Here is an 8,878-nt window from a genome sequence, read left to right as displayed (position 1 = left end):
CCAAAGCCTGTCCACCATCTACTAGGCACAAGTCAGGAGTGTGATAGAAAACTCTCCATTTGCCTGGATGAGTGCAGCTCCAACAACACCCAAGAAGCTCATCATCCTCCAGGACAAAGCAGGCTGCTTGTTTGACAACCCATCCACCACCTTAAACATTCACTCCCTGCACCACCGATGCACAGTCACAGCAGTGTGTACCATATATTGCAGCAGCTCAGCAAGGCTCCTTCCAGAGCACCTTCCAAACCCATGACCTCTACCACCTAGAAGGACAAGGGCAGCAGATACATGGGTAAACAACAACCACTGCAAGCTCCCATCCAAGTTACTCACCATGCTAACTTGGAACTATATCATTGTTCCTTCACGGTCACTGGGTCAAAATCCTGGAATTCCCTTCCTAAAAGCACTGTAGGTGTATCTGCATCACATGGGCTACAGAGGTCCAAGAAGAAAGCTTACCACTATCTTCTCAAGCGCAATTAGGGATGGGCAACAAAGGCTGGCCTTGCCAGTGATGCCCATGTCCCAAGATCGAAAAAAATTAAATCCCAGAAAATTTGGTTACTCCTTTTACCACATATACTACACCGATATACTTTTGCATAGCAGCCACGTGGAGTGTCATTCAGTGTAATAGCCCACCTTTTGGATGGAAAAAAAATGTTTAAAAATTTAAACCATGTCTTTATAGCTGTTGTTACATAATTACTAAAAGAACCTGATGGGAACTTAAATTTGCTGTATTTTACAGCTTTGCTAGTGTGGCCGTTGCTGCCTGGTTTGAATGAAGAAGGGGCTATAGTAAAGTGCATGAAGCGAGGTACTATTTTATCTCTAATGGTTGTGCTACTTTATTCCTCCTTGCTTTCTTAATTTTTTCCAAATATTTAATATAAGTGACTGTGCCATCCTCCTTCAACATCTATTCTCCATCGTTTAGTTTTATTAGACCCTTGCTTCATTCCATTTATGCCCATCTGAATGTAGTCAGCACATCTCTAGCAATGATCTTCCTGTACTTTCTTGCACTGTCAGCTGCAAGATCCTCCAGGAACCTGTCACCCCTCCTCTTCCTCATCTTCATGTTGCCTTTTGTAACAATATCTGTGGGCAGGAGGTCAGCTTCTACAGCTGAGTTGAGAGCTCATACCTCTTCCATCTCTCTTGATACTTTGACTACCTCTACATTGTCAGACTCCTTGTCCAACATTCAATCTTGGATGTAATGCAGTTTTCTCCACCTCAATTTCTGGAATACCAAAGCCAGCACCCTAAGCCCATGCAGAAAAATCCACTCCCTTGTTCATATGGTTCAACTATTCACTAGGTAAAGTTGTTGGCATTTCAGGGAGTTCCTTATAATAATTTACTTGTTAATATTGTTTTAATGAGACAACTTTTAAGGAACTAAAACATCAGCTGAGGCTGTCTATTTCAATGTTTATTTGAATGGCAACAGGTTTGATTTTCAATCTGGGATTGGGAATCCAATGCCCAGATAATTTCCGGGTGCCAGCCCTGTGCTGTTACTGTGTTGCTCATGTAATGCTATTTTCAAATGAAGATATCCTAACTGGGTTGGGTCGGGGGAGCTTGACACCTAATGAGTGGTGGTGAGCTTTGCCAGGAAGCGGGAGCTGCTTGCTCCCGATCGTTAAAGACAGACGGCAGCCATGACGGGGTCTGTCGCTGCCTTGCAGAAGAGAAGAGGCAGAACCTTGGAGGTCCAGCAGCCTCACTGTGCAGACAAGAGGCCAACTAAAAGGGACTGCACCCGATCCAGAACAAAAACCTCTTGTGGTTAAAATGATCATGGTCAAGAAACATTGCTTTTAATTGTTCCCGCATTGAACCCGACATGTGTGTAGTAACATGCATCAGACTGTTGGAGTTTGGCGTTTTGCAGATTCAAAATCGTTTTCTGGTCCTCCCCGTCCATTAACCAGCTCTTCAAGGAATTTAGTGGGGCATTAATTGGAAGGGACTGGGTTCCTGAATCCTCTACCTGTCCTTGCTTTGAAAATTCCAGTGCCTCCCAGAGGCAGAGGGACAATGGCACGCCATCCAGAAGCGACATTTTCAAAGCATGCCCACTCCGGTTCATGCACCCATGGGTGACTGAAAATCCTGGCTGATGTATCACACCAAGAATAATTTGCCATAGTTTACTTGGCAATCAGAGACAACACTCCCAAATTACCATGGGGTGTTGCTTTATGGTACATATGGACTTTTGGAAAACATAATAGGATTGCATAAGGAACAGCTTCTTTGTGTGTTGCTTTTTGCTCAATTTACATAGGCAGCCTGAAACCTAACAAAGCCCTTTATTTCAAAATAATGATCAAATAAATTGATGGCCTAGTTCTTTAATAATCATCCTCATTGGACAAAGGTGTCATTTACTAATTTTGATACAGTGTTATTTAGTGCAATGTTATGTGTTGGTCTTAATATTCTGGGTGTTGCTCTTCCATTCCTGCGGGTGTAGAATAAGATGAATACAGATAACTATCATTACCATTACTTATACCTCATCTCCAAGGTTTACCTTAGCATTTGTTGCTCACTTTACTAATGTAATAAGGAGTTATTAAATTTATTCTGATCAAATTAACATTGCTAACTTAAGTTACAAAATTCAGATTTGGGGTACTGAATACACTCCTTCAAAGCTACAAAAAAGACAAAAATATTGGGCAAAACAAAACTAGAACGATAGGGTCCTTGTGATTGAAGAATTTTGTATGTCAATCAACATAATGTTTGTTTTATGAAATATAAAACAAACTTGTTCAGTTACAGATAATAATATCTTTGATAATAATGGTATCATCTGAGTGCAAAAGCCAGTATCTGGAAAAAATATTCACTGGCGACAAGGACATGCAAAGTCTGCAGTAGGTTTGATGGAAAAAGTTCTACAAGCAACAATCCTTACTTAGAGTATAACAAAGATTATGTTACAATGCAAAGCAGTAGTTAGAATGAGAATTAGTTGCGCTGAAGGAACAAGTTCCTGTCTTGAAAAACACATGATGAGTCTGTTAAGAATTACAAAAATTACTGTTAGTAGAATATATCAGAATTACTGTGACATAAGCACCATGACAGAAAAGAACATAGGTTGAAAGTAATTTCTTCCTTCTCCTCCTCCTTATGTTCCTTTGATCTCTTGTACCAAACATCATTGTCCTCAGGTTTTGCTATGAATAGTCTCTAGGGAATGAAAAACAAAAGCAAAACTCCAATTTTAACTTCCTGTCTCCTGGGTGGAAGGAAATTTGTTGGAGTTGGTTGTGGAGTCCTTACTTCTGTTCACTACCTGGCCCAGACTGCCATTTTTGTGTGGAAAATCACAGAAATATTTCATAAATTTACTTTATACAGATGTCTGTGTTCTTCACAAAATATTGAATTATCATTAGTTACTGTTTTTGCTAACCTTACTTAGGGCTGTTTCTTTTTACAAAAAGACACAAATTTGAATTTAAAGATTAGGAGCATTGCTGTACAATTTTTCCTTTAAACTGCTACAGTAAATTACTCTAACAAAAAATACAATTTAAATTCCTTTAGTTTTTCAGATTCAGAAGAGTTTCAAGAATTTAGTTTAAGCGACTGCTTTGATTTCTATACTGTTCACATGCCAGATTGTTTATTGCCACTAAGCAGTCCAACAACAACTTGTATTCACATAACACCTTTAACAACTTTAAGTAGGGGAGACAGGTAGCTGAGATTTAGGGTGGAATTCCAGAGCTTTAGGTAGCTGAAGGCATGGCCACCAAAGCTGCAGCAAAGAAAAGCAAGAATTTTCTTTAGGGTACAGAGTACCAAAACCATGGAGCTGCAGCAAACAGTCTGTGACCTTAAGATATATCTATAAAGTTTAAGGAAAGCATAAGTATTCTGAGCAATGCTTGTGGTTTGTTTACAAAATTATTTATTTTTCTTCGTTAATCATATGAATCATACAAATGACGGTCAGAAAAAGAGTAGGTAATCCAGAGTCTGTCCCATTCACCTGAGCAAAAGAACCTCCAATATTCCTCACTCACCATGCACCACCTTCGCAGGGGCAAAAAAAAATTTTTAAAACATAGGCCAAATTGGCAGACAAAGAATTCTGGGAAATTCCTCTCCTACCTTCAGAGGCAATCAAAAAAAAAATTTTTTTTTTGTCAATTCTCAGGATGTGGACATCGCTGAGAAGGCCAGCATTTATTGCCCATCCCTAGTTGCCCTAAGAAGGTGGCAAACTGCCTTCCTGAAATGCATTGTTGTAATTTGTTACAACTCAGTGGTACACATAGGTCATACCAGGTAAGGATGTAAGGTTTCCTTGGTGAACCAGTTAGGATTTTATGACACTCCAATTGCTTTAAAGACCTTTTTTTTACTAATACCAGATTTTTATTTCCAGATTTTTTAACTGAATACAAATTCTCAAACTGCCATCCTGGGGATTGAACTCACATTCTCTGAATTACCAAATAAGTTACATAACCACTACATTATTGTTCCAGGAGATAACAATGGACATGTTACCCAACATCTCACTAACTTTTGTATGCAGAGCCAACAGCCACCTCCAGGAACTGATCCAGCTATCTTTGAATGTTTATGGCAAATCTGCATCCACTGCATTAGCTGGCAATCTATTATAATAGTAAATAATTCTCTGTGAAAAATATCCTTACATTTAACTTAGTTCTATCCTTGTAGACATGTTCCCTCTTTTAAATAATTTGTCCACATGTACACAGTCTACTCCCTTCATCAAATTGTAATCATTCCTCCTCAAAGGTTCTGACACCAGCTCAGATCTTCATGTCACCTGCAAACTTGCTGTCGGTACTTCCAATGCCTTCATCCAGATCATATTGCAAAGGAAAATGGCTCCAGCATCAATTGCTACAGAATTCCATTTGTAACTGTTTCCACATGGGGCCCCTACCTTTAATGAAAATTGTGATAATCAACTAAATTCCTCTGGAGCTATTAACAAAATTCCATCACCACTATGATAAAGAACATGAACAAGAACTACTCCTATTAAGAAACTAGTGATAGATAAAATCAAGGGATAGAGAGAAGGAATCAAAGATTGAAAATTAGGCATGATAACAGTCAACAATTCAGACACAATATTGAAAACAATTTTATTTGTGGCAACACAATTTGTTCATGAGTTTTAAAAGCTGGCAATCAAATGGCAAGTTGATTTCTGTTACCCTGTTTGTCTGTAGTGTACATTCAAGATGTATTCTTGGGATTTCTGTGAATGGGATTAAGAATCAACAGCAGAAAGTTCTGCTTCTCAGCATGCAAGACAATATTGGAAACCATTTTTCATAGCTTTTTTTTTAGGATATCCATTCTGTAATGTAGATGAAGAACAGCAGAGGGCAGGCAGACAGCCCAATTACATCCATGCTTCTGCCAGTACTGCTCTGGAACCATCCACGAGGGAGGTGGGTGACAAAAGCCCCTTGATCATTCACTCACTGATGTTTCCACTCTGTGAAAAGCACCTGACCTCTATTTGGTATCTTCCCAAGATAACATCACCACAGTAATGCAGCATTTATGAATTATTCTTCAAATACTCTCTTCAATATTCTTGTATTTTGATTACCAATAATGTTTTTATGTTTTCAAAACTATTTACAAAGTAATTTTATGGCAATGCTTTTTGACTCCTCCCATTACAGAAAGATCTTTGAAATGTTGCTCATGTATGAAGAAAAACAAAAAGTTATTTACTGCAGTTTAATTTGATTCTTGGTTTTGCATTTAGTTTAGTGATCGAACTAAAGGTTTATTGAGAAGTAGCTAGTAAATTATTTTCTTTAGAAGTGCCATAAGAGCAATAGGGAGAGATAGGCTTTCATTGTTAACAGTTGGAGTGATCTAACACTGTTACTCAACTCCAAATTTTCAGTTAAACTTCCTGAGCTAGTTACTGCCAGTTTTGTTAAGTGAGTGAAATAAAATGAAAATGCATTGAAAATTAGAAAATTATCTGAATGGGATTTCATTCACATCCAGGAGCAGAGGGACCTGGGTGTATATGTGTATGAGTCATTAAAGGTGGCAGAACAGGTTGAGAGAGAGCAGGAAATAAAGCATACCGTATCCTAGATTTTATTAATGGGGATATAGAGTACTAGAGCAAGGAGGTTATGTTGAACTTGTAAAAGACATTAGTTAGATCTCAGCTGGAGTATTGTGTACAGTTCTAGGTGCTGCATTTTTGCAAGAATGTGAAGGCATTGGAGGGAGTGCAGAAGAAGTTTATGAGAATGGTTCCAGGGGTGGGAAACTTCAGTTATGAAGATAGATTGGCTTTTCCTTGGGGAAAAGAAGGCTGGGAGGAGATTTGATAGAAGTATTCAAAATCATGAGGGGCCTGGATAGAGTAGACAGGGGGAAACTGTTCCCATTTTTGAAAGAATCAAGAACAAGAGGGCACAGGTTTAAAATAATTGGCAAAAGAAGCAAAAATGTTTTGAGAAAAAACTTTTTCACACAGCAAGAGGTTCAGGTCTGGAATGCACTGCCTGGGAGTGTGGTGGAAGCAGGTTCAATCCAGGCATTCAAGAGGGAGTTAAATGATTATTTGAAAAGAAACAATCTTCAGGGTTACGGGGAGAAAGCAGGGGAATTGCACTAAGTGAAATACTCATTTGGAGAACCAGGCGTAGACACGATGGGCCGAATGGCCTCCTTCTGCATTGTAAGAATTCAGTGATTCTGTGGTGGGTTTAATTTACTGTTATGTTCAAAAATTACATTATAGGCAACACATTTACATTATATTATGACCTAATGGCACCTGCTCTTACTTTCCAGTTTCTAGAACTTTTTGATTTCCCTTTCCCAGCACTTTTCAAAGTATAATTTTGAAAAATGCACCATGCTTTTTAAAAAGATTACAGTAAATGTTGCTGTTATTCCTCCTCATATAGAAATTGAACCCAATAAAGGATTTTGCTTGGAAAATGTCTGGCGTTTGATATGATTGACTTAATGATTCATTGAGAATTAGTTGTAAAAGCATAATTTTGAAACAATTATAAATTTCTAACCAGGAATAAAGAAGATTCGAGAATCCCGTCCTTTTCGTGTCTTATAAAAGTAATGAAGACCCGTGGTATAATATATTACACACTCAGAGACCTGCACTTGAATCATGGACACTCAGGCTTGCCACAGATGCAGAGTTGATGTCAGACACAGCACTGACTGAAGTTGAGTCGTGTAATTTTTGCTGTATATTTCAGCACCTTTTCCTGAGTTATAGCAGAGCGGCATTGCCAGATGTTCTGGATATGTCTGTAGTTTCTCAATTGGAATCTAGGGTGAGCAGCCTCTGGTTTCTAAGGAAAAGAAAAAAAGGATAAAGTTGCATATTTGGCAAAAGAAGTAAAAAGGTAATTTATAAAAATTACATTAGAGGGAGTCACAAAACCCATCACAAGGATTTAGAAACAACATGAGCATGTTTATTTTAAAAAAATATCATTAAATAGATTCTTGAGAGGGATCCGGAATGGAGTTAATGGAATTGTGGATTAATCAACTCCACTGCTGAATTAATATTAGTGAATACTGTGGACTTGAGGCACAATGATTAAATATAGATCAGGCCAATTCAATCATTATAATTGACCAATCACATCAAGACTGACATATGCTGTTAAAGCCTCTGATCTGTTTCTATAAATTAACTTGTCAATGTGTGGAATATTTTGTTGAATGTTCATCCAACAACGTATGATCTGCACAGCAGTACTTTAAACATTTTGAGTAGTATGTCTAAAATGTCAGGTGCTTGTTGAAGTATCATCAGCTGATGATTACACATTAATACATTCTGCTCACCAGACAGCACTTTTTTTTCAGTGAACTTCCTCCACAGTATGGTGGGAGAAGAAAGGCAGAAACACTGGGACTCAGCTAGGTGGGTGGGGAGAGGCAGTGCATCAGGACTCAAATGAGTGAATAGTGAGCTGATGGGTAATAGCAGCACGTAAAAAATCAAAAGATAGGTCCAGAGAGGCAGTGCTTTAGGACACAGATGGTTGGGAGATAGCGAAGGATAAGAACTCAAAGTGGGAAAGGTAGAGGATCAGGACTTGGGGGCAAGGGTGAAAGTGAAAAGCCTATGCACTGAGAATAAATAATGAGGAGGATAGCCTTAGGTTACAGGAGGATATAGACGGGCTGGTCAGATGGGCTGATCAATGGCAAATGGAATTTAATCCAGATAAGTGTGAGGTGATGCACTTAGGCAGGACAAACAAGGCAAGGGAATACACGATGAATGGTAGGACCCCGGGAAGTATCGAGGATCAGAGGGACCTTGGTGTGTATGTCCACCGGTCCCTTAAAGTAGCGGGACAGGGAGATAAAGTGATTAAGAAGGCATATGGGATACTTGCCTTTATTAGCTGAGGCATACAGTAGAAGAGCAGGGAGGTTATGCTGGAACTGTATAAAATGCTAGTTAGGCCACAGCTAGAGTATTGCATGCAGTTCTGGAATCCATATTATAGGAAGGACATGATTGCAATAGAGTGAGTGCAGAGGACATTTACCAGGATGTTGCCTGGGCTGGAGAGTTATAGTTATGAGGAGAGGTTGGATAGATTGGGGTTATTTTCCCTGGAGCAAAGGAGATTGAGGGGGTAGACATGATTTGAGGTGTATAAAATTATGAGGGGCATAGATAGGGTAGACAGGAAGGAACTTTTCCCCTTGGTGGAGGGATCATTAACCACGGGGCATAGATTTAAGGTAAGGGGCAGGAGGTTTAGAGGGGATGTGAGGAAGAATTTTTTCACCCAGAGGGTGGTGGGAATCT

This window comes from Cetorhinus maximus, chromosome 13 (genome assembly GCF_964194155.1).
Source record: "Cetorhinus maximus chromosome 13, sCetMax3.hap1.1, whole genome shotgun sequence".
Taxonomy (NCBI): Eukaryota; Metazoa; Chordata; class Chondrichthyes; order Lamniformes; family Cetorhinidae; genus Cetorhinus; species Cetorhinus maximus.
This window is presented reverse-complemented; position numbering follows the sequence as displayed.